The sequence below is a fragment of the Cuculus canorus genome, chromosome 4 (genome assembly GCF_017976375.1).
Source record: "Cuculus canorus isolate bCucCan1 chromosome 4, bCucCan1.pri, whole genome shotgun sequence".
Classification (NCBI taxonomy): Eukaryota; Metazoa; Chordata; class Aves; order Cuculiformes; family Cuculidae; genus Cuculus; species Cuculus canorus.
In genome coordinates, this window is record NC_071404.1 from 47,560,335 (window position 1) to 47,586,664 (window position 26,330).

At 38.3% G+C, this 26,330-nt stretch overlaps 1 protein-coding gene across 5 annotated transcripts in view; it reads right to left on the reverse strand.

Annotated features, from left to right (window-relative positions):
* Positions 1-26,330, reverse strand: part of FHIP1A (FHF complex subunit HOOK interacting protein 1A) — a 90,837-nt gene that overhangs the window by 45,920 nt on the left and 18,587 nt on the right. The gene's annotated exons all lie outside the window — the stretch shown is intronic.

Consider the following 26,330-nt stretch of genomic DNA (forward strand, 5'->3'; position numbering starts at 1 on the left):
GCAATTCCCCATAGTAATAGGGACAGGCGAGAGGCCCACTTGAGAGCCTCAGTTCAACAGTGCTGCGGTGACATAAACGTGCATGCTTCGAAGGTAAGCAATGGGATCAGCTCACACTGGCAACCTATGCACGCAGGCCAAGTCAAATTCCAAGTCTTCAGAGACTTCTGCTGCATAAGTCAGCCACAATGAAAGAATGGAGAGGCCAGTTAGGCAGCATGGTCCAAAACACATTGATGGGTTAAGCTAGAATTATATACAGTGGGTCTAAAAAGGTACAGAGCTAATCAGCAAAGACTATTCATCACAGGGCTTATTACCAAAGCTAGAAAAGTGGCAGTGATTGCTCAAGAAAACAGTAATTAAACAAAGCAGAATACTTGACAGAGATCTTGACCTCCTCAAGGAGGGCTCCATTTATCTGATATGCCACAGCACATGTTCATCTGCCACATGCATTTGCACATAGGCAATTTCACTATAACTAAAGAGCATATAAGCACCGATGCTACTTTTGCAAAATCCCAGGAGGAATGAACTACAGATTCATATCCCTAGGTCATACATCTGGGGAAAAAATAAGGTTGCAATCCTGGCCGTATGACCTATTACAATCATAAAATCATTAAAGTTGGAAAAGATCGCCAAAGACCATCACATCCAACCGCTCTCTAACATACAGAGCCACTGCACTGCCTCTCCATCCTTTCCTATCCCTTCTGCAGAGCATCAACCATCCATTGCAGTACTGCAGTTGTGCAAGTCATCCCACCGTGTTTCTGTGATGGCAACCAAATCATAGTTCTCCTACTGTACAATGGCTTCCAGTTCTTCCTGTTTGTTGCCCATGTACATTGATGTAGATTCGCTTGAGCTGGGCTATTGATTTTGCCCCCAACATTGGCATGCACCCCTAGGCTCATCTCCAGTGAGTCTGGCTGTATCTCCTTCCCACTTTGGGTCTAATTTAATGCCTTATTGATAAGCCCTACCAACTCATGAGCAAGAATCCACTTCTCCCTTTGAAACAGCTAAACTCCATCTGTTGCCAGCAGGTCCGGTGCTGTGTAAACCTCCCCACAATAAAAAAATTCCACTGATGGCACCAGCCTCTGAGCCATGTGTTAATCAGGCAGGTTTTCCTGTTTTTTACAGTATTCTTCCCTGCCACTGACAGGACTGAGAAAGAACACTGCTTGGGCTCTTGATCCTTCAATCAGTTGCCTCAGTGCTCTGAAGTCCCTTTTGATCGCTTTTGGGCTTTGCAACCTCATCACTGCCAAACTGCACACCCAACAGAGGGTAATAATCAGAGCACCAAACAAGACCAGGGAGTTTCCTAGTAACATCTCTAACCTGGGCCCTGGGAGGCAGTGGACTTCCCTGGCGGAGAGGTCTAGTCCACATGCTACATTTCCCTCAGAATGAAAATGCCTACAACAGTTACTCTCCTTTTCTTCTTAACAAAGGCAGCCATAATTTGTGGGGCTGACTGACTCACCCTAGGCAACCCACTGGATGGACCTTCACCTACATCCTCATCTGCCTGGCCCTCAAGTTCCAGAGCTCCATATCTGTTGTGTAAGAGTAACTGGGAAGGTCAGGGAGGCTGGGAGTTCCTTTTAGAGAGAGAGAGATAAGAAATAAACTTGTTTCTCTGTTGTATTTGATCTCCTCACATTTGGCCTACTACAGAAAGGCAAAAATTCAGTAATCATTAGTGGTTCAAAACAGACTGCGTTGGTCAAGAACTTAAGAATACAACAGCAACTAGACTTCTTAAAATCCAAGATAGGTAACTGTCTATTCTTAGAAGCACTCAGGCACAGTATGACTGTGGTATCCTGTCTGCTACGAGGAGACAACTGCTGCAAAAGGAATATTAAAACCTTACACTAATCTAGGAAAAAAAAATAGCAGCTCAGAAAAGTTCATTTCTATCTATATACTGAAGAAGGCAGGTGTCAAACTGAAGTCAATTCAAAGGCTTTAACTTTGCTGGTTCATTCCCAAATCACCACCAAAATTGCTGACCCAAGAAAAGCATGTTTCCATAGAAAACCAAGTAATTAAAATGCCTGAGGCCCACAGACCAAGGTGTTTGGTGGTGTCCTATGGGAGACAGGCATTATAAGCAAAACAAAACTCAGTTTAAAACTTCATACTGTGAATATGCTTTCATATCAAGTTTCAAAGGGAAAGAGAACAACCCCATGGGGCACAGCACACGTCACTGAATGAAAGCTACCTTCCATTCCTTGATTTATAGAGGAATTGCAGATATCATCTGCTGTGTCTACACTAGTAATTTTATTTTGTCACAATTGAAGTGAATTATTGAGAAAAAAACAGTTGTTGCTAACCTCCTCAACTCTACTGAGAAATTGTGCAGGGATTATTTCAAAATTCATCACTATCTGGGAGTGAGAGGGAGAAACACGTCAGCAAGCAGACACAACAGAACCAACTATTTTTTGGTTATGCTGGTGGAAGAAAGAAATCAAAATGATCCATGCAATCTGCAACATCAATTTTGTTTTCCAAGATAATTCTGCAACCTGTGAGATATACAAACTTGGCCCCAACATACCCATAATTTAGGAAAACCACTGTAGTGCTGAAATGAGTGGACCTTTTCTTTTTCAAAGTTTCTTTTGAGAAAGGTAACACAGCATCTATAGCTAAAAGTATAAAATAAATTCATAGGAAATTATTAAGTTTTCTTTCTAGAAACCCTTCCTGACAGGAAGATGAATGAGACCAGCAAAGCAGTAGAAGACTCTATACTCTGTAGACTTAAAAATGTTCTCAGAACACTAGCATATGGAATAGAAATATAACCTTCCCGAGAGAAAGCTGGCCTAGAAAAAAGTTATCAATATACCTGTAATTATCATATGTAGATTACAGGAAACAAGATTAAGCTATATATTTTATGGCTACAGCAATAACATGCAAGAGAATTTTTCAAGTGATTTGTATAACATGTCAAACTACTCATTACAATAAGCGTAAGAAGCCCAAGAATAATGTTCTCAAGTCTACAAAGTGACATTAAAGACTACGTGTATGCTTTCAGCACTAACCCACAACAAAATGCAAATACAAGCATATTCTAAACATTTCACATTTCATGATAAGGAAGCCATAAGCATTTATTTTTTACTATTTCCGAACTCTCATGCAGATTCCAAATATGGTTCAAGCACAAGAATAAGAAGTAAAATACCATTAAGATTATCCTGATTACTCGATCGATAAACCAAACCAACCAACAAGCTGCCCCAGAGCGCTGTCATCCCAGAGGGTATATTCACTGAGAAAAGAACTTCCACTTGTCAGATGGAATTTCTCTCTCTTGTCCACATGCACATGTTAATTTTCTTTATCTGTCTCTTTCAAATTAAAAGCCCTAAAAAAGGTAGAATATGCCATAAAATCAAAACTGTTAGGTATAGCGTGGATATTGTGTAATTGTTAACATAATACTTACTCTAGATGCATATTTATTTCTCCACCTGGGGCTTTATTCACAATACAAAGTTGGTTTTGTCCTGGAAGAACAACAGTTTTATAACTGTATATAAATTTAGGTAGCTATCTACCACACAATAAAACCCTTTCATACTGCTTAATATATTCATTATAGTGCAGGCACTATAATAATTGATTAGATGACTTGAACCTGTCATTTATCTTTCTGCACATGATTAACTGAAACTACTCATTCTGGAGAGAATTATCACCCTCTGACAGTTATCCACCAAGTCGGTATTATTTCCTACACTCTGAAGCGATAACCTGTTAGTGACATGATGAACTAACGAATGAAGGGAACCAGCAAAAACATATTGTTACACAGCTTCAAGACAACCATTTCATTGCACTGTAGGACAGCAGAACCCCATTACAAATTACTTCTCAAACCTAGTAAACCTAATGAGCTACAAATATTTGAAAGGTTGTTCTCATATTTCACCCTACGTACTATGTATGGCTTGACATTAGGTAAGGGGTTGCGATAGATTGTTGTATTTAGTGGATTGACACTTTTGAATATAAATGTACTTTTGAACAGAAAGAATAAAACACTGTGTGAACCAGCATTGCTTGCACCAGATATTTGCAATGTAACTTGGAGAAAGCTCCAGAAACGAGTGAACTCCCTTTGTCCTAAATTATGTTCCAGGCTTGGCAAAGAGAAAAGCACTTGCAAAATCCTTTTTCATTTTGTTTTTATAACTATGAATTGCCAAATGTGGGTTAAACGACTGAACAAACACTACTGTTTAAGATGAGACCCACAAATCCCTAGAGCCCACTGTTCACTGAAGCACAAGGAAGAAAAAGAAAAGGAAAAAAAAGCAAACCAAGTATTTCTTACAAAATCCTATCTTGTCCTTCCAGCTCTCCATTCTGATAACACACAAACCCCCATATGCTTGGTCTCATAGGAGACTGCACAGAAATGCTGCTCTCCCTCTCTCTATTCCAACACAAAGCAGATATGCAGAAGCTGAAGATTCATTTTATATTAATTCCTATTGCAAAGTCAATAATCACAAAAGCCTCAATAAAATAACACTTCCCCTACCTGTTAGCACAGATCCATTAAAAAAAAAAAAATCTTCTCCCACATTCACACTTTTATTTAAAAATATTAGTACGGATTTGCAAGTTGAGTGGACTTTGTCAGGTTATGTCTTCCCATACATACATTGAAATTTTTGCTTTTAATACATATGGTAAAAAAAAATCAAAACAAAATCAAAACAACAACAAAACAACAAAATCAAAAGTTGATTGTTGGCATTTTTATGAAGTTTAGTGCATAAAAAGCCAAATCTAAGAAAAATCCCCATATTATTGAATTTATATTTCCACTCCTATTCAGTTTCATGGTATCTTATACAGATAGTAGATGTTTTTCCCTCTAAGCTGCTCCAGCTTTCCAAGGCATAAAATTATTTCCATCATGTAAATGGTGTTAAGCTGTCCATTTTGTAAAGCAGAAATTAATTCTTCATCTCTGATCTCATAACACAAGTCTATTCTACTACAAAAATATGTTACACTCTTGCATTGCCTAAGATTTCCACAACTGGAAGCTGAATGACATTACAGCATCTTCCACTGTTGTGACTACTTTTCCCTGGAAAATGAGACCTATGAACGCACTGGCAAAAAAGGAAATATATACAGTCTATTATCTCAGACTTGTTGCCAGCATGCAAAAAAAGAAACTGCTCAATAATCAAAGGAACAATATTAAATATATATATATATATATATCTCCAGATAAGCTGACACTTTCATAACAGTTCTGTATCATTTTTTTTCAGTCTTGCCTTAGAAGCTTTAAGAAAACATGAACAGAAATACAGGTGTCTTTCTAGTCCAGGAAGGAATGAAGATAAACTAGCAACTTTCACGCCTTGGAAGGTAAAGTAAGGTAAATAATAGCCCTTTCTGAATTGCCAATGAAGACTATACATCTCATAAATTGCGCTGAAAAACACAGAACCTCACAAACTTTGCAGGGGAACAGTATCTACTAAAAGGTGGGGTAAATATCAGAAGCTAGTAAAAAAAATTTACTATTCAAACTTTTTAACACTTGGAATGATCAATACTGAAAGCCTAGTAAAGGCGACAGTTGGATGCCAGCCCTAGCTGGAATGCTTGTTGGTACAGATAACCGAAAGACAAACTACAACCTCTCCCATCTAATTTTGTAACACCTAAGGAGACTTCTACTGCCATGGGAAAGCAAAAGTTCTGCCCATCAATAGGTTGTTCTTATTCCTGCCTGAACACCTCCAACCATGGGGAGTGCCTGTGTACATCTGAGAATGCTGCTGCTTCTCACCTCTACTACCATCCTTCCACCTGAGGCTGTCAGAGCTGCAGAAGCTACAGTACACCGATAATTTTCTTTTTTAAAATGGTTGGGGTGTACTTTCATCTCCCAGCCCTAAAATCCAGCACCTCTCCTCTCCCATTTACCCTCATCCCAAGTTTTTCAATGCACTTTTACAGCCTTCTTGAAAATTGGCAATAGATGTGCTATCCAAAACTTCAAACTAAGCCTTATGCAGTGCCACTTACTACATACCATTTCTCACAGAGCTCCCAGGGAGAAGCACAAGCTCTTTGTATGCACAGGCTTTGAACATCAGCTGGTTGTAATCACAGCACGTTTAGAAGACCTCCAACTTTACTCCCAAGGACGTCATTCTTGACATGGAATTACAAACTTGAGATTTTTTTTTCCAACCTCTCATTTAAAAGGGGAAATAGGCTATGAGAAATAGAAAGCAAACATCAAATCACTTTTTTGTTTTGAACTATCAGTTATCGAAGTACTTTAGTACAGGCAGAACTATTACAGCGTTTACCAGTTGTCCTCTGCTGAAATAGAAGGTACAGTATTTCTACTGCCACCACATATATTGCCATCTCTGTACTCTGTTCTATGTTTTTCCACATTTTACTCTGGTTTATCTTCAAGCCTATCTCTCCCCACAGACATTTTACTTCTACCATAATTCATGCCATGGGCACTCCTATAATAACACACTTCAGTGTTTCAGAAAACACCGTCTCTCTGCTAGTTAGCATTCATACATCCCTGCTGTTCTCAAGCATACCTGTACTCTGAAGGCCATTAACCTCCAGTGCTTAGAGTGATGGAATGTCCCAGGAGGCCCTTCACTGACTTTATGGGAGAATTTGCATACAATCAAGCATCTGCACTGAAAAGCTAACTGAAAATAAATGGTGTTATCAGCAAGCCACCACTATATCAAATTTTTGTGACTAATGACAAATTAATGATGAATGGTAAAAAAAAAGTCTCTCTTTAGCAGTGCTGGTACCCAAAGTGCATCTACCTGCAATTATGCATATCACAACAATCAACAGAATTGGAAAGAACCAGTCTCTAAAGCTGCCAACACTTGAAAATTCGAACCTGCTAGATTCAACGTGCACAGATGGGGTTGTGGCAATGCCTCTCCACCCTCTACTGGGAGCCAAAATCTGCAGTTTTCTCCGACAAGGGAAACGTTGAGTTTTCCCTGTGACAGTGCATCTATCTGCCAACCCAACCATCAATAAGACCAGCTCAAAAAATAAAACACAGTACTGTGATGGATGACCACTAACATAGTAAACCTACCAGGAGAAGCAGTCAAAGGGCTCTGTGGACCCACGAGGGCTGTATCTCCTGCTATTAAAATACAGTGCTACAGCAGCTGTCCCATCTTACATCCCCCCAGAGTACTACAAAGGGTTTTAAGCATCAATTTAACACAGGATAGTAAGAAAAGAGATCCACCTTGCACCTCTAGCAACCATTTAAACAGGATTCTCTCACTATAGACCATATCAGATTATATCTGAAGTATTACTGTAACGTTGCTGTAGAAAGAAGCACAATCATTAAAGAACTTTATCTGAAAAGATTAGCGTAATTTTTTTCAAAATAAAGACCATGTGGAAGCAAACCTGAACCAAATCAGCTTACAAGTGGAATGACTGAGTTTTGTTGCCTCAGACATGAGAGCCAACCATGTTCACCCACAATCACTGAATCCTACAAACATTTATTGCAGAAACATTCAAAGCCTGAAAGTTCCCTAGATGGATTGAAGAAATATCTTTGGACTTAGAGAACATGGTACGAGCAATTTGGTGGGTAAAAGAATTTACTGGACTTGCCAGAAAAATTCCTTCAGATCTGTTAAATTCCCACTTACTTGCTCTGAATGGCATTCTGGGGACAACTGTCATCACAAGCCACAGTGGTAACTGCCTACATGGAAGAGTTCAATCCAAGAGACTTAGCCTTCTCCAGTTCTCTTCCCTTTTATGTGAGCCTAAGGCAAATCACTCAGCTTAGGTTTTCCCGTAAGTTGAAAGCAACAGACTTTTGAAGAGCTCTGATTATTATTAAAGCAGCAAGTTTTCATTATTCAGTTGACAGTCTGGCTGTTTCAGCTGCCCAGAAAACTCTCAGAGTCCCTACGCACCACATTCAGACAACACATTCAGACTTATGGTTCCCATCAGAACATTTCTAAACTTGGGACCTGCAAGTACCGAATTCTCATCTTGTCTTCACGTCTACATTTTCAGCATTGTGCCTAAAAAATAAGACACCAGCAAGGCCCTCTAAATGAAGAAAAAAAAAATACATTGTTTCAGTACACCAGTGGGAGGATTCCATGCAAAGTATGGCTATTATTAGAGTGCTATTTTGCTTCGCAGATCAGAGGATATAATCAGCAGATGATGCAGCCATGATTTGAGAAGCATAGCCTTATTAAAGACTAATGAGATAAACGAGTTAAAATTTACATTTTGCTCCACTGATAAGGTTCATTGGCACAATTAACTCCAACACCATGGTTTGAATATTAAACCCACTTATTAATGTCTAGTAAAGCTAATTATAATGCTGAGTGGCATTAAACTATAATAACCAAGCAACATATTAGAATCACATCCTTTAGTATTACTGTAGCTCTGAAGTTAAGTGTTCTGCACCTGGAAATAAACACCTGTTGAGCTCATGTGGTGAGAAAGCACCAGCTGTCTGTGCCTTTTTCCTGACCCTTCTGAAAGCCCAAAGCCACCTTCTAACAATGCAACAGACAGGTAAACATCGTTGTTACTATGAATTCAATGGTGTTTGTCTGTCTTATTTCAGTAAGGATTAAGTAACAAGTATTTTTGTACCTACAGTATATTACATTACACTTGGCATATGGTCCCTAATATCCCCAACAGAAAAAGCACTGAGGTACTGACAAAATTAACAACAAAAGCCTGGATACGATACTTGAGTTCGCTCACCTTTTTCATCACGTTTTATCAAAAATACACCTATAAAACACCCATCATTTACTAAAAAATATACTGAAAATATGTATTTAGGCCTTAAACTATCCTAGATATTTATATGCCACATGTATCTAATGTGAGCACTTACACGGACAGCAATCATTTTTAAGGAAAACATAAGAGAACAAGGGCCACAACATTCTTTCCATTTTAATTTCCACAATGTATCTATCCTGTGACAGCAGTGGAAAGAAAGCAAGACGGGATAACTAAATGCCAACTATCCATGGATCAACCAGTGTCAGGACCCACATGCACCAGTCCAAAAAAGTATTTCTGGTAAGCACAGACTTACGCTGCACAGTTCCCACCGGGAGCTCCCCACCCCAACACAAGAGTGGCACCAGTTCTCCTTACATAAAGAGAGTCACAGCAGGTACAGAACTGTACAGCAATCATCATTACCTTTTCACAGTAAAATATACAAAAAGAATGACAACAAAAAGCTTAAGAACACTACAGATAAAACAACTCTGCTTCTTATTTATAAGGTAATACTTAAATGCAAACATTTGTTACAGACATAAAAACGGCACTGCAGAACTCCCAGAATTTTTTCTTCTGTAGGGAAAAGTGAAAAGGCACTTACAGTGTGACAATAAAAGAAACTACCTGAGCAAATCACATGTGAAGCATTAAGTGCAACCGCTTTTTGGAACACACTTTTGTCCCTTTCAATTTATCACCCGATTTAAACATTTGACTTGTAATAGAACCCATTCCACTTTCTTCAGCCCAGCTTTAAAATACAGGTATGTCATATTTCGACAGCAGAAGCAAAGAAATGCAGTGGAGCTCAGAAATAGAAGACGTAGTATATGGTTTGACATGAAGCATCCCACTGCATCTCCAGTTGTAGAAATCCATGGGTAAGGAATCCACTGGTATCTCCAAGTCTGTGCTGCAGCCAGACTTTTTAATTTTATTTTTAAAGAAAGAAAAGAGAGAGCAGCCCACTTCAGTGATATGTTCTATTACCAGAAAACCACCAAGTCAGACAAGCTCCACCAGACCCTTTCAGCTACAGGTAACTTGAGTTATGTCAAAAGAACTCCCTTCGCTCTTCACATGGTAATATGGGATGCATCAGATCTTGAAGCAAAAGCTGCAAAGGAGTGTTTGTTGAGTGCTCAGAGGATCCCTCCCAATAAATCTGTCTTGAAAATGGACACTTGTTACTTTAGAAAAGCAGAATCATCAAGCCTCTTTCTCTACAGGAAAATTCTGAAATCCTGATCCCACAGGAGCTCCTCTCTCTACGCAGGTTCTTCCTACAGAGGAGAAAGGTAGCTCTGCAGTTTTTCTCCTTCAGTACATTGCAGTAGATGTGTCTTTTCCCAAGCCATTTTATGAGTATGGTTTGTTTACTAAAAGAATAATCAGAGATGCTGCTCCAATTACTCTTCCAACTATGCTAATACTTGGTAGGTATCCTGAATCTAAATGCTTCAATACTTACTGCATCTATAAACAACAAAGGCATATGCAGCATATTACATTTTTAAAACACAAAGAGCCAGCAGCTCAGTATTCCCACAGGCAGCCTTGTCAGGAAAAGATATAAGTAGTAAATAATTAATTTTCCTAGGTTAACTTGAATTCCAGACTATCAATTGTAAGCAACAGTGCCACAGAAAGACAACTCACAACTCTAGTTCATATTCTTGTCTAGTAAGAAGCTTTACCTTACATGCAAGCACTGACAGCAAAAGCTTTATCATCTCAGAGATAGGAGAAATAAAGAATACTTATGCAAGTCCAGCAAAGACTCTTCTGTGAAATACAAAGAACTTGCAAGTTCTTTGTATTGGTTGCAAGTTCTGTGTGTGGCTAATAATGTATTTTTTATTATTTCCTTTTTTGACAGTTAACAAGCCCAACACCGATAGGTCTGAGCACTAGTGTCAGAATGCAGCACACAGAACCCTCCAGTATCATCCACCCTACAAATAATTAAAGATGTTGTTCACTGCTTACTACTTTTTTTTTTTCTCTCCTCCATTACAGTTGTTTGGAAGTTGGGCTGGGGACAATTTTAAACACGGGGAGGAGGAGGAGCACATTTCAGTCAAATCATCTTTTCAGCATCGGTCTTAAGTTTAGCAGTTTAACAAATAAAGGTTTAAATTGGTACATAACACGTTACGAATGGTACTGATCTACAGTTAATACTTGTGGTCTGCAGTGACTGAAGTTTTATACGACTATCAACTGATGAATTGTGATGCCTTATCACTCTTAGAAAAGGAGAACAATCTAATTCTTCTACCACTTCTATCTGTCTCCTCAAAAGTGGCGGCAAATCAGAGTATAACTAACAAAGAATATTTAATACAAATAGGAATAAGCTGGCCTTTGAGACAAGACTTTGCAGAAAGTAGTTTCTTTTCCCTGGAAATAGTCCACAAAATGGAGTAAAAACCATATACACAAATATTTAAGAAGCTTCATTAACATATTGCTTACACATTAGTTTTCTGACAAATGAGGGGTTTCTTAAGAAATTCTTTATCTGATGGTAACCATAGAGGGGCCAGAGAACCTTCCCACTCTTAGCTTCATTTTCAAGCCACGGAACTAGATCTAACACTCCAGGAACTTTTCTTCCAAGTCTGATTTTATTTCTTGTGCTTCTACAAAAGTCTTGACTCTGTGACCGAGAGCAAAGTTGACAGACCTCAAAATCCTATTCCCTTTTATTTCCATCAGCTGAATTTTTAGAGGATCAGAATACAGTTATGTATTTCTTTATAATAGAGCTGCGTTACAGCCATGATAAAGAAATGGGAGAAATGTTCTGCTCTGTTCAGTACAACCAATAGATTATGTAGCTCAGTCAGAAAGCAGAAGGAATTGCGAAAAAATAAAGTAATCTCCAAACTATTAATATTTCTAGAGCAACTTTTCTTTCAGATACACATATTCTCACCTCCCAAACACAGCTAATAATGTCAGAAGCCCTGAGATTCATATGGTCAGAATGACTAATATTTACATTAAGCAAATGTATTGCCATAGTAACACAGACACCACAGAGCTATCTACCTGCCACAGCTCACTAAATTATTTAGCATGCCAATACTACAGTGACACTGTGTAAATGATCACATTCATTAAAAGCAGAGTATGTGCTGAAAAACTGAACATTAGACAGCTATATTTATTGCCATGAAAAAAAACAACAGCATCGGTACTGGAAAAAAAGCAGATAAGCACAGAGGAAGGCTACAGCCTGCAGCAGAACAGCACACCTTGAAAAGTTTCATTAAAAAAACACATCCATGTCCCCATCCCTGTGCAAAGCAGCACAAACTATGATCCTACCTGTGGGACATAGGGCTGAACCCACTCTGGCCAGAATAAACCCAGATATCAGTTATTTCCCACGTTATGTTTTTGGGACAGTCAAGAAATTTGTTCAGCATTCATCTTACATTCCCAAAGTACTATTCTACACTGAGGGGTTATAAGAGCTAGTACACATGAAATATTCAGAAGTAGCTATGATGCAGTGCGAAATCAGTAGATCTCCAGCAGTAAACATATTTGCGGTTAGGAGAGAGGTGCGATGTTCTGGGTGATGGTCTGCCATGCCCTCCAAGTGGCAGATGATGGCAGGGATCTGAGTGGTTTCTGTACGTTGCCATCCTCAACCTGAGTTAAAGCAGTCTGGAAACCTGAGGCCCTTCCTGTACTGTGGATACTTCTCCCTAATCATGAATCAATGACAGGTCAAGAAAACAAAGGGACAGCTCAGGTCAACTCTTGCAACCAAATGGATTTCCTACTAATTCTTGGCAGATGTAGCCCCTTCTTTTGTTGGGCACAAATCACATTTTTTCACATCTCTCTGAACTCAAAACACCCAAGAGGAAACAGAAGAGTCAGTGCACAAAGTTCCAGGCATAAAACTAACCCAGCCCAACTCTATCAAACTCCAGTTCTCTGTGATCTTTTTAATTCTTCATAGGCTCATTTCACAGAATTTCAATGCAAGAGAAAGCTTTAAATAATGTCTTCTACTAAATTTTTATGGAAAATAAAGTCTGGCATACGCCCTTATCCACCCTCATGCTTGTATTATTTATTATACACCTGCATGGAAATGCCACAAAGTCTTAAAGACATTTTTATAGTACTAGCAATAATCAAATCTAACCTCAAAACAAGAGATTACCATAACAGAGACTTAGGTAGAATTTGATCTTGAGAGACGAGCTTTTCACAATATCACAGTGCTTGGGCCACGCCGCTCTCCAGAGAGAATACTGCTTAAATAATGAGAGTCTGCTTTTCTTAAGCAAATTATTTTAATTAAGAACTATTCAAGAACTGACTTGATCTTCCACAGAAGAGCCTCAAAGTACAGAGAACAGCACCATGGTTTGAAAGCAGTTTTAGAAAGTATTCTAATGGGATCCATTGACAAAATCCTGATTACTTTCCAGTCTCTACTAAGTAGTTTGGATCTTCAGAATATATACCATACCATAAGGCAATGAGACATGCATATTTTATTGTTTTTAACTCATTCAACCAATGAGTGACGTTACATACCTCATTGTCACATGAAAGAAATCCTCCCTAAATTCTTCAACTGTGGACACCCAATCTTTCCCTCCATTCACTAGCTGAATCTTATTTCTGAGACACAAGAGACACACACATCTAATACTGAGGCTTCCTTTTTGCCAGAGAATTAGTAAAAACCCCAAACAAACAAACAAAAAACTCACCACAACAAAACCCCACAAATTTTTCATTCCATGATCTTCAGAAGATGACTAATAAAATCATCATTTTGGAACATGCTATTGACTATTGGCTTGATTCTGCTCGTCAGCTCAAAGATCCTCTCTCCTACTGGTATTTGCTGTAGGAAGCACTTCTAAAAATAGTTCCTGAAGTTATCTAGTGACTATTTGTATCCAAGAAGTAGACAGAACTACAGTTAGTAGCATATCAGACTGGACTAATCTGTGCTTACAATTTTCCTGACCTTCTGACTGTTGTTACAGCTGAGAATATAAGAATTAACTACAGCATCTGTCAGTGCTAACTAGAACATCAGCATTACTGTTACTAGTAATTATAGCCAAGTTTCTTGTTATCCTAGATTTACTGCAGGCGCTTAATTTGCAAGATTGCCATAATCAGACAAGAGGTATTAAGGGGACTGGATGATTTGGAGAAACTGGAAAACAAAACAAAACAAAAAAGTGCGAGCTGACAGTTCTCTACTATGGAAACAGTGCAGGTATTGGGTATTGTTACCTCTATGTTCTATCAATTCCTTTGAAGTAGTAGTATAGGAATGTAATACAGAATCAAAACAGAATTCTGAAAGCTATGCACAGTACAACTACAGAAAAACAAAAGCATCCATAAAAAGCCATACTTAGCCACGACTATACAGACAGCTTCACAATATTCAGACTAGAGAAGGATGCCTCAAGATACTGGCACTGGAGAGCACAGGGGTGGCAAAGAACACCAAGCTGACTGCTTATAGAAGTCCATTCATCTTCCAGAAGTATTTAGGCTGTGAACCTCTTACACACAGTCTCTACTCAGTATCCCACTTGAGATCATGAGTTTAGCAAGATGCCTGCTGGGTTTAGAGAAATGTCTTAATCTGTGAAAGATGAATACTGCTGATAGGATACGTTGAAATAAATCTCAATCAGATGAGAAGCAACTGACTAGCGGACTAACTAGCAGCAAGGAACAGAATTATGCAATGCCTCCAAATTCCAGGCAGAGATACCAGCTGCATTTACATGTTACAAATTACCTTGCTGATAAAGTGCAAGCTAGCAAGTGACTTTGTATTTCAAGTATTCAACATCTTATAGCACATTTGCAATGGAGCCAGCGGAGATATCTGCTGGGTTCACCAGAGTAATTTAAAATGTACACTAATGCTTGAAATGTTTCTGTGACAACTGAACACTCAGCAAAAGTGCCTGAGATAAGCCTTTGACAATTCTAGATAAGAAGCACTAAGCAATTAAAAGAGGAATCCAAACACTAATCTTATATTCAACTTGCGTTGAATTTTCTCCTGCAACCTCCATCTTTCAATTTTATAACCGAAAACACTAGAAAATTCAGTCCTGCTACATAAATCATAATTAATTATAAATCAACAACCTGTATTTTTTCTTGAAGCTGTGAGTAGATGAACCCAAGAAGTAACAACAGTCCAAGGGAATACTGGCTTATTTTTATTAGATTGGGCTCAGCACCACTACAACTGGACTCAAACTGTCTCCTGCAGAACAATTCAAGTAATAGCAATGTGAAACGCACTGCTCCAACAGGTATGCTTTACAAATCAGATGTGGGACCATTCCCAAACCAAGTCCATGGTTTTGTGTGGTGCTATATTATGCTATAACAAATCATCTCAAAATCTAATATTATGCAAGCCCTACATGATATGAGCTTCTATACAGCAGAACAAGAAGTACTAATGACTGCAGATGAAGTTGAGCTGACTTAAGGCAGAATGGGTGCCTCTGTACTGAGCCTCCCGTTCCAGGAACGCACATCCAAGGTGGCTCTGTACAGCAACTATTTATTAAATTTGGTTCTGTGTCAGGCAAAATTGGTTGCACCATTACCAGAGACAAACTGACTTTGGAAACGTTAAAGCCAGATTTTCTGCAGGGCTGTGCCATGCCATGCCAGCTCCAATATACCAACCTATCTTTAGATCTACAGCATGGCTAGCCCACTGTCCAGATAAGCTGGTGAACTGTGATTTGACACTACACACCTAGTCAACATGGGTTACAAAAATTTTGCACAGTATAAGTTATGAAATTCAATAACCAGACATAAAGCACACTGCACAATAAGCAAGATTTGTTTTAGGCTTTCCCAGTGATCAAATATAACTGCTGCTTGAACTCCCTTAACTGGCAGACAGAGTAGCAAGTTCAGAAGAAAAGCAAAATATGAAATTTCAGTATTGCTTACTTTAAAAGATGACTTTACAGCAAGATACATTTATTGTACAAAAGATGACTCAGATCACAATCTTTTTTTGCTCTGTATATACAAAAAAATCTGACCCACTACAGGTTTTTCTGCATTCAAATTGTAAAATAGACCTACCATGCTCATCCCAGGCAAATTGAGCTGGACAGCTAAAAACTCATATGTGTACTCGATTTTCATTTCATTCATTCAGCCTGCAGTACCTTACTGGGTAGTCCTCTACTACAGTTGTATATGTATACTTACACGCACACGTGCTCACTGCAGCACATTTGGACAGCTCAGGAAGTATCATAAGAACAAAAAAAGTAAAAAAATCACCATTTCTCTGTCTCAGTTAAATTTAAAAGTCAGACCAAAACAGGTAGAGGACCTGAATAGCAGCTCTGCTGCAGTTTCACATGTTAAGGTTAACAAGCAGTGAGCAGGCTAGCTGACAAGGACATAAATGGCATTAAAGGCAACAGCAGCACATCAAATTTCCAGTGCTACAGTCACTGTCTCCAGAGTGTTTCATTAACACTGAAGTATCAATGACTGTACAAATAGAATATCTTACATCAATGTTTTTACTTTTAACATATTCAAGCATCCTCTAATGCGTTTTGTTACTTTCTCAGGCATTATTCTGATATGAGGCTTGGTCTCACCCAGCATGACATGTCCTGTTCAGTTCAATAGCAAATTGATTCCCCTTTATAAAGGCAAAATAGAAAAAAATATATAAAAGGTTCGTTTTTATTATTATTTATTACTACTGCCCTTCCTTCCAGGCTCTTCCTTCAAAACCAGTTTTTCAAGTGACAAATTCTTAACTGCTTCAAACTCCTGCAACCTGACAAACGAACAAAGAAAAGGCAACCACACGATTAACACAGTCAAACTGATGTTGAACCTCCTTGCTCGCAGAAGTGAACCTGTTTAAATGCCTTGCTGGGCAGAAGCCATCTCAGCACTTTTCAGAACTAAGCCACAGAAAAACCCAAAAAGTCTGGAAAGAAGAACCAAGAGCATTAACTGACACAGGGTTGGCCTACATTTGGTCAAATTCCAATTTGCTTGAGCCAAAGCAGGCTCAAAAAGGTCCTTGAACGTGAGGAGATCTAGAGCTGTTTTGCTTAGTGTTTCAGAATCCAAAAGGTGAAGAGAGTCAACAGGCAGAGAAGACTCCAAAACCCAAAATATCCCTCATCCTCATTTCCAAATCTTAGTCCTCCAATCACTTAATTTTAATGAAAGTACCAAAATCCTACTTCTGCAGAGGGCTTTGCCAAAGAACCAAATAATTTCTGACAAAAACAAAGTTAAGACATGATACTGATGGATTTGTTTAGTTTTGGGGTGTTCCAGTATCTGGCTAAATGCAACTTGCAAGAACATCTCAAGTGTTCAAATGACTCATCAAAATCCACAGGAAAAAAAAAAAAACAGAGCAACGAATCTGTAGTTACAGCTGGGGAGTGGGAGCTGCTTTTATTTTTACTAATCCAGAAAAACTAGAATAACTCCTTCCACACTCTGCTCCCCTTCCCAGCCAGGGTGGGAACAGAGTGCTTTGTCAGGGTTAGCTTAGCCAGCAGTCCCTCTCACACTGGCAGCTGCTTTTGTACAAAGCAGAGACTGAAGAGGCAGCGCAAAGCTTAGCATTTTCGTCTCAAGCCCAGCACTTTAAAAGGAAGAAAATCTTTTCCCACTTTGCATACCACAACTCCTCAATTAACTCCCCAGCACAATTAACTATGCCCTTTTCCCATTCCATCCCGCCTCCACAACAAAAAATACATTTGCCATATTCTCTAACTAGTAAAAACTTCAGTCCAGTTAAAAAAAAAGTCCAGTCTCACCAAACACGATTAATACAGCTATACTCTACACATAGCTGAGATCTTCTCTTTTAAGTCATGATTACTCATATCTACGTGTTTCTCCCACTCTTTCAGAACTACCTGTAACAATGATTAGGGCAATTTTCTTCAGAGAATTCCTGTATCTCTAGAATAATGTTTTTAATTCTTTGATCATTTAGTGTCAGCTTATCTCCCACAGACAACCTGCCATATAGCTGAAAGCATTATGTGGGTGATAAAAATAAAATGAGTAAACCCAAAAGAGGTCTATAACAGACCAGGCAGAAGTAATCAGAGTTTTTTTTTCAGCCACCCCCCTCATCCCTGCACACCAACTCCACCACCCCCAAAAAACCCCACAAACATTTCAAGTTCTATGACTAAAGCCACAGTTGGCACTAGTGGCACCGGGATGGGGCAATACCAGAGAGCTCAGTAAAGTATGGGGCCGCAGCTATCTAACATTTTTCTATTAGAACAAGAGATGCTGCCTCACCATGGACACACACACACCTCAAAGGAAAGTCTTACACGAATTCGATAAATGCAGATTCATACAAGTTTTGGTACAACAGAAGCCAACAAACAGCAGAAGAAACAGCATAACATCTCCAATTTCACTAAGGCAAGCATAAATTGGGTGGACAAATCCAAAAGGACACGAACAGACTGCCTAACTAAAATAACCTTTGCCTAGACTCTCCCTCCTAATTCTGCTTATAAAAAAAAAAAATCTGTGCCATTGACCCCGAATTCCCTTCCACCTCATCTACCAACCTCTGCTAAGAGTGAAATAAGCATTCCAAGTAGGGCAGCAGACACATACAGGCTCCTCTTCACTCCAAAGTGAGAGTATTAAGACTATTTTAAACACAGTTTTATCAAGTTTACCACACCTTTTTCTCATAGTAATAATTTACATAGTTCAAAACTCCCATCAGCTTTCTTCTTAGTTAACCCTAGTCCTTAAAGGTTTCTTTGTTCCAGTAAAATACTTTTCTAATGAACTGAAATATCCAGAGAAGATTCAGGGCAGGTCTGAAACAGGACTAGCTTTCTGCTACCATTTCACATTTCAAAATTGACTTTGCCACTTACAATTATCAAGAAAAGTGTTAAGCTTTTGGCCTCCCATTTTCTGATCATGCTTATAGAGAACTCCGATTTATTTCTCCCTCCCAACATCAGAAAAGCAAAAATTATAATCACTGTTTTGAATCAAGATGCTCGATTTGGATGCCTGCTGTACTCTCACTGACATTTTCCCCAGAGGTTCTCCAAGCAGTGCAGAATTAAGACAGTGAAGTAACTGCTACCATCCTTTTGCTTTTAGCTGTTGTCACTGCCCAGTTCAGAAGAATTAGAAGTACAAAGCACGATCTTTCATGGTTGACAGAGGAAGAAGAGCTACAGAAACAAATGAGACAACAAAGTAAGAGGGAAGAAAAATCAGAAGTGCAGGAAAAAAAGGATAGATTCAGATAAGCAAGGGCCACTTACCAGACTGGAGTCTGTCATGTAACCCTCCAGTTCCAGTATCATTCCTGCAGAACGTTATTTGGTTTATCAGGAAAAAGTAAATGGAGGGAGATTGAAATAGCAGAACTTAAGGAAACAAAACCGATTTATTTATTTTTTTCCAGACAAAAAGGGGGGGGAAGAAATAGAGAAAAGCAATAGATGGAAAGCAAAAGATGGATTTATATGATTTGCATCTATTAAAACACTAAGCAGCCTCATCTGTACTGTATATCAGTTTTAAAACCCCTACCACTACCATGACCCATGCACATACGTACCAGTACCTGGACTAAGCCAATATGTGTTGCTGACAGGAGTCGAGCTGCTGCCTACTTAATACCAAGGCAGATTTACTGAACAGGTAATTTGAAATTCATGTTCAAACTCCATAACTGCTGTACCTTAAGTATATCAAGCCCTCAATATCTACACCACGAACGTTAATGACAGTTTCAGAATGCAGAAACCTTGCTATTAAAAATAACACTGAACAATTACATACACACTAAATAAACATTATGCCATTTATTTCCTTGATACTTTACATGTCAAAATATGGAAACCCTAAAATAAAATTTAAAAAAAAAAAAAACAGCCAAAAAATCCAAGCAGACACAGACCCACCTCACTATGCATTATTTAAATGCCAAGCACAGTAGGTTGTTAATTTTTCACTTGAAGTAACTGCACAACTTGGTTAGGGAATTATTCAGTTCTAAAAACTCTGTAGCCATTTCATTTTGCCTTTCATTTTCTATCATCCACAAGTCAGAATCATGTTTAATGAAAAGTAAAGTGCACAAGTCCTTGAATCCTAGATACAGATGGGATGTGCTGTGAGTGCTATTTCTTAATGTAACTGTTAAATAAAATAAAAAAAATAATCGAAGTATACAGAGATGTCAGTGTAAGCATAGTAAGTCAGAAGTTACTTTTATAATACTGGAAATAAAATCTCTTCTTTCTATAAGACCAAAATATACTCCCAATCTTTTTATCATGTGTCCATGTCAGGCATCATGAAGATAGATGGTGATAGACAAATGGCAACAGACTGGTGATAGATTAAAAATAGTGACACTCAGAAGTACAAGAACCTTTAAAGAGTATTTGGAGTATAAACAGAAGTGTCTGAACAGGAAAATAAGTATCTATATGCCAACAAACAAACACAGCACATCCCCAGGGACAGATTTTTTTGTTTGTTTGAACAATCTCCTGCTATTAAATGTGCAAGAGTCACGAAGCTAGCACTCTTTATTAAGAGCTCAAGAAAGATGGTATGCTATATGGGTTCAAAAAAAAAGATCTAAAAGAAAAATCACACAATGCATATATTCTGTAGTGTGATGGGAGAAGAGGACTGGGGGGCTATGTCCTCCTCCAGAAGTATCTAGCACTGGGATTGTCTCAACTACGTTCGCAACTGATATTGTTTCAGAACACTTAAGAACTTTTTTTAGAAGCTAATGGTGACATGAGAATGTCAAATGAAACATGCTGAGAGAGCACATACAAGTTCAGTTGTCTTGTTATTAGCAACAGGCTAGTCAATACATTCTAAAAAAGAACACACACTTTTAAAAAAAGTGGAATAGATGCACTTACATGACCTCCCCAGTTTGCATTTTAGAAGGCAGAGATGTAAGACACCACCCTATACCTATGTTTTGTTGATTTTTGGGAGTAGATGTTTGTAAAACAATCATGCACACAATCAAAACATTATCATTATAAGAGAAAAAAACACAGCACTCACAAAAGAGCAGCAGTAACTCTGCTCAGGATTTGTCAGGTTATTTTTCATTTGGTTTTTTTTCCCCCTTCCAGTTTCAGCAGGAGTGGGAAGTTCTGAACAGGGTCATTCATGATACTGATTCACAGCTGCTGCCTTGCCTTTCAAAAGTGCCAGACCAGTTTTTCTCGTTTCTTTTAAGAAAGCAATGCCATGGGACAATAGCTTCATCTCTCAAATTAACTATTGTTGTGCACCCAGCTCTAGGCGATTACTTTGTGCAAGCACTTTATCACCACCCTCCTACTCATCTATATTTCTCAAAATGCACCTTATTATTCTCTTGACTGTAGTTCCTTCCCACATGTTCATTCATCTTAGTTTGTCTCACTGGATTTCTTCAACTGTGTCTCATTAAACAGTCTGAGTTTTTCTTACCAGCTGCATGCTAGGTTTGCCATTCAGTGAAATTAAGGTAGATTTACACCAACAAAAGAAAGATGAAACCCAGTTGTACAGTCTTAAGATTTAAGAGACAACAAAGCTTTCTAGGCTGTGATTTTTAATGCTGAAAGATTAGCTATTCATCTTAATCCCAATTTTATCCTTCTGAGACAAAACTGTTATTTATAGAGTTTCTGACAGGGTTTTTACTAAAAGCATAATTCCAAAAGATGGGATGAGCCACTTAAACCAGTTTGTATTTACCAAGAAAACAAGTTCCTGTCTCTTGCCCAACATCCCTAGCATATTTATTTTCTGCATGGGAGCGCATTTGGTCATTCCTGAGCTGATTCATTTCACTGAACTATTAGACACAAACCCAGGAGCAAAGACTGACCATTTCCTGTTCAGTTCACAAAGGAAGCAATCTTAACAGTCGCTCTAACAAAAGTCAAAATAGAAGAGAGTAAGCTAGGAATGGATGGCCAGGCCAAGGGGGAGCCGGGAAGAGACAGACACAGACAGAGAGACACAGGCAGAGAGAGAAGGGGGCTGCATAGCTTCCACTTGGACAGGGGCTAGAGCAGCTCTGCTGTTCCTGGAATTAGTCCCTGACTTTTATTAGCTGTATATTTAGAGACAGCAAGTGAAATTTTGAAGATATACAGATGATCCCTTGTCACTGAGCCAGTAATTAACGATATGTTATTTCTTCTGAAATAATGCTACAAGAATTCAAACTGAATAGCAGTAAGCATTTCAAAATGTTCAGAATGCCAGGAGACACTGGATCCCTGGTCTCACTTTATTTCGAAGTAACCAAGTGCAAGACAAATATTCTCTGGTCTGATAGCCACTGTGGCCCTTGTAAGGGATGCAAACTGGTCACGGAGGCGTACAGAAACATAAAACACTAGCAGAAGTGAACAAAACCTCAATAGTCATACTGAACACGATCACTAGTCAAAGCATTCCTAGAAATGTATCTCTTTTTGCAAATAAGTTAATAAGAATTGCTTATTTTCTTAAAATAACCTTTTCACATCCTTTACTCTTCTGAAACTGGAAGAATTTCACTCTCTCAAACATCACTTTCCTGGTTTATTTCTCCAAGATCACACCTCCAACTCTGCATTTGGCCAATGGCCATTTCAAGCAGAACACAATTCTTGGAGGCCAGCAGGTTGTTTTCGCATTTCATCCACCCTAACAACTAAGAGGAGGACTGTGCCACAAAGAAAAGTAAGAGAGGATACTTCCCTATATATGCTATCCCACACTTAAACGTGCTTGTATAGAGGGAACCAATTCCACAATGCATCTACCATGACTACGTTAAAAAGACTTTAGTTCCCATATTAAAACACGCTTTACTGTGCAGTTGATGCAGTTTTAAAAGGGAAACCAGACTGATACTGTTACAGCCTTAAAATGAGGGGAGAAGCAGGTAAGTAAGTTGGTCTTCTCAGGCACAATACTTTTTTGCAATGCTCCTGGAATGACACCTGCCATTACTTCCTTAACCACAGCAAAATAATGCTTGTCTTGCCATTCACGAACAGCAAAAAGTTACGCCGAAGTTTAAGCTGTCTTTAGAATAACTCCTTTTATTTTCAATTGCTTTGGCTTTTGCAAGGCTGTCCCCATACCATGACCTTTGTAGGGCTGAGGATTAAAAGATTTCCTTGGTTATCAAGTCCCCCCCATCTACAATCACAATTTATAATCCTTCATAAATTGATCAAGCTCCAGCTTTTTAATGTTCTCTTACATTCACTGAAGATATTATAGCATTTCCAAAGCAGTGACCTATCAGTCCACGCGTTGTTTTTCCCGGTATCCTACTGCAGCCTACTCGCCCCTAGAATCACCCACAGAGCCAGATAACTGTCAGAGTGTTTTATGAGTCTGTTTTTCAAATGAGAAAATAAGTAATTAGATCTTTAAAGACTGTACTGTAAGATAAATCTTGAAGTTACTGAATTCACATGTAAAAGCTTCATTACCACAGCCTCTTTAAAAGATTCATTTTTTGAATTGCAGCTGGTTGCTCAAGGGTGTACTGAAACAATTATTTCATGAGACTAAAATGAAGGCTCCTCTCCAGCACATCCTACAACAATAATACTCTGCTGCTGATGTGTAGAAAGTGTATTTTGCACAGGCCACTTGAGAATCTACAACATTTTGTAGATCAGCAATGTAATTTCAACACACAGAGAGAACAAACTCTCAACTCAAGCAAAGCTCATTACGTCTTATAAACAACTAGCAAAACTAGGAATGATTAAATATCAGCATTCTAAGATAGAGTTGTGGGGTTGTTTTCTTTTTAATAACGTTGTTATATGTCTTCTCAGTATGACTGGGTTGCCGTTAAGCGTGAAGAACGGCTATGAAGTGAGAGAAATGCTATTGAAGAAAATCAATATTAAGCAGGCCTTACCATGTTATTTTCTAGTATCCCTTTTTATATCTGAAGGATCACAATCAGCTTCAGAAAGCAATCAGATTCTAATGGTACAGTGATTAAACCGACAAACACCAACTGTTCTGCATTTAAACAAAATATTTATACATTTCTTGCACTTTAAGTTCAGATGTTGGTAAAGCCCAGAGCAGTACCAATCAAGTCAATGATTTGCAGTAATTTTACCTATGAGAACACAGGATTTTGGTCAAAGTTTCAATATTGTTTCAGGTTAACCTCCTTCTGCAGTAGGGTAGTCAAAAACTTCCCCATTAGCAAAAGATTCAACCAGAAAAAGGCATTCACTTGCTATCACACACAGCTTTGTACCACAGCTTAAACGCAGTGAAAGACTTTCCTTTCCTCTTGAACACAAGGTTTCTGCTAGAAGAGATGCAAAAAAGTGATGTACTTCATAAAACAGTTTCCATGCGAATCAGTTTAAAACCTTCCAAGGTTTAACTGAAGTAGTCAGCCACACACCTTTGTAACACATGGAAATAGCCTAAAACAAAGATACATGGTTGCACTTTACTGGTAAGAAGAGGAAGCCTTCAAACTGAATGGACATAAAAAGAATATTACAATAAATCATTTTGCAATCGACATGCTAGTTTCAGACACCAGTGCCCTTCAGGAATGTATTGTATTTATCTGATCACTTCCACCTTCTCTTGATTAAAATAAACCACGCTTCATTTTAGTTATTAGAGCCACAAAACTAGGACGAAACAAGTCTTCTGCTTAGCTTGCATTTTGTAAACATGAGCACATATAGGGCCGAGGAATAATTTCCTTTACTACTCAGTCAATTTCTTCACTTGCAACCTCAAGCACTGCCATCAAATCTCATTAATCTAATCTGGGTATTAAAAAAGTTTCTCCAAAATTCCCTCTCAGTAATGTTATACTTACAGTGTCCAATTCTTTGTTTTGAAAGATTTACAACAAAAACAACATTCGATGTAACTTTTACAACATTTATACAAAACTGAGAACACAAACATTGCTTTGAAAAGCCCAACAGTAGTGCGTCAGTTACTTCGAAGGTACTTTTTCATGAATCCAATTCTATTTCTAGCAAACCAGAGTTTAAAAATTTCTCCAGAATCCAGGGAAATAAATGACAAAGTACAGTCAGAGCCCTGAAACAGGCACTGAGGCAGAGACACAGTCCTTTGAAAAAAAAATTAAAAGGAGTATATGATACACGATTTAAATGCCTACAACTTTGATCCTGCATTCTTCTCCCTCTGGATATCACTTTTCCTCCATCTGTTCCAACACAAGTGTTGATTTGTGACAAACTATGAAACTCATTCTTACAGGCCACAGCAGGTACCAAAAATATACATTATCTTTAAAAGCAATTAGTCAAATCCATGAAATTAAAAAAAAAAACCCAAACACTGAACTTGCAGAGCAGGAAGACTATAGCTTTTGACTAATAAGCTGACGGACCGCACATGGCCAAAGATAGTGCCATACGTTTGGACTATGCACATATTCTAACCTATAGCGGCTGCCACTGGAAACATCACTGTGCAGTGGTGTTCTCTCCATTGCTTGTCTGATTAACAAGAAGCGACTCTGACAACAACTACAGAACGGTCTCTCCCGTGTTCTTCTGTTCAGTCGTACCAATTCTAGGACTGCAGAAACAAAACCAAGCTTACATTTAGACTTCCAATTGAATCAGTTCTTACAGGCATATATACAGGCAGATATTAAGTGTATCTTAACTCCTCTCTCTCGTTCATTCCAAGTTTATAGTTTGAAATAATAATGCACACTTATTAACAATTTAATTGTCACACCTGGAAAAAAAAGGAGTTAGCTTCACCTGAAAACCCTTCGTTTTAAAAAATGTAGGGATGTAAAGAACAATGGGAATACATGGGGAAAAATCCTGTCAACTGAGAATCTGATCCATAGAGATTTTTTTTCATGCTGATACAAAATAAAACTGCAGAACTTTTTCCTTGTAAGCTTGCTGCCAACACAACGATATTTTTTTCCTCCAAAATAAAAAAAAAAATCCACTATGTTGATAATGATGACATTTATTATGAAAAACATAATCACCTCTTTATTTTCTGGTTTTCCCTTTTTTTTTTAACCATCATAAAAATCTCTTCATTTCTAACACTGAATTTGCCAAACCTCCTTTATTCAGAATGGTCACAAATTCCCTTAGGTTCCATGAGGCCGCTATTAAGCACAATTTACACTAATTTAGTACTGCAGTGAAGCTAATTCTGGAAAGATGTCAACTTACTACTTCTATTTCAATGGGACCAAAGCTGAGAAAAACAGCCATCACTATTATTGGAAAACTGATTTTACTTTTCTATTTCATTATGCCAGTGGTCTCCCCTATCTACCATTGCACACTGCCAAC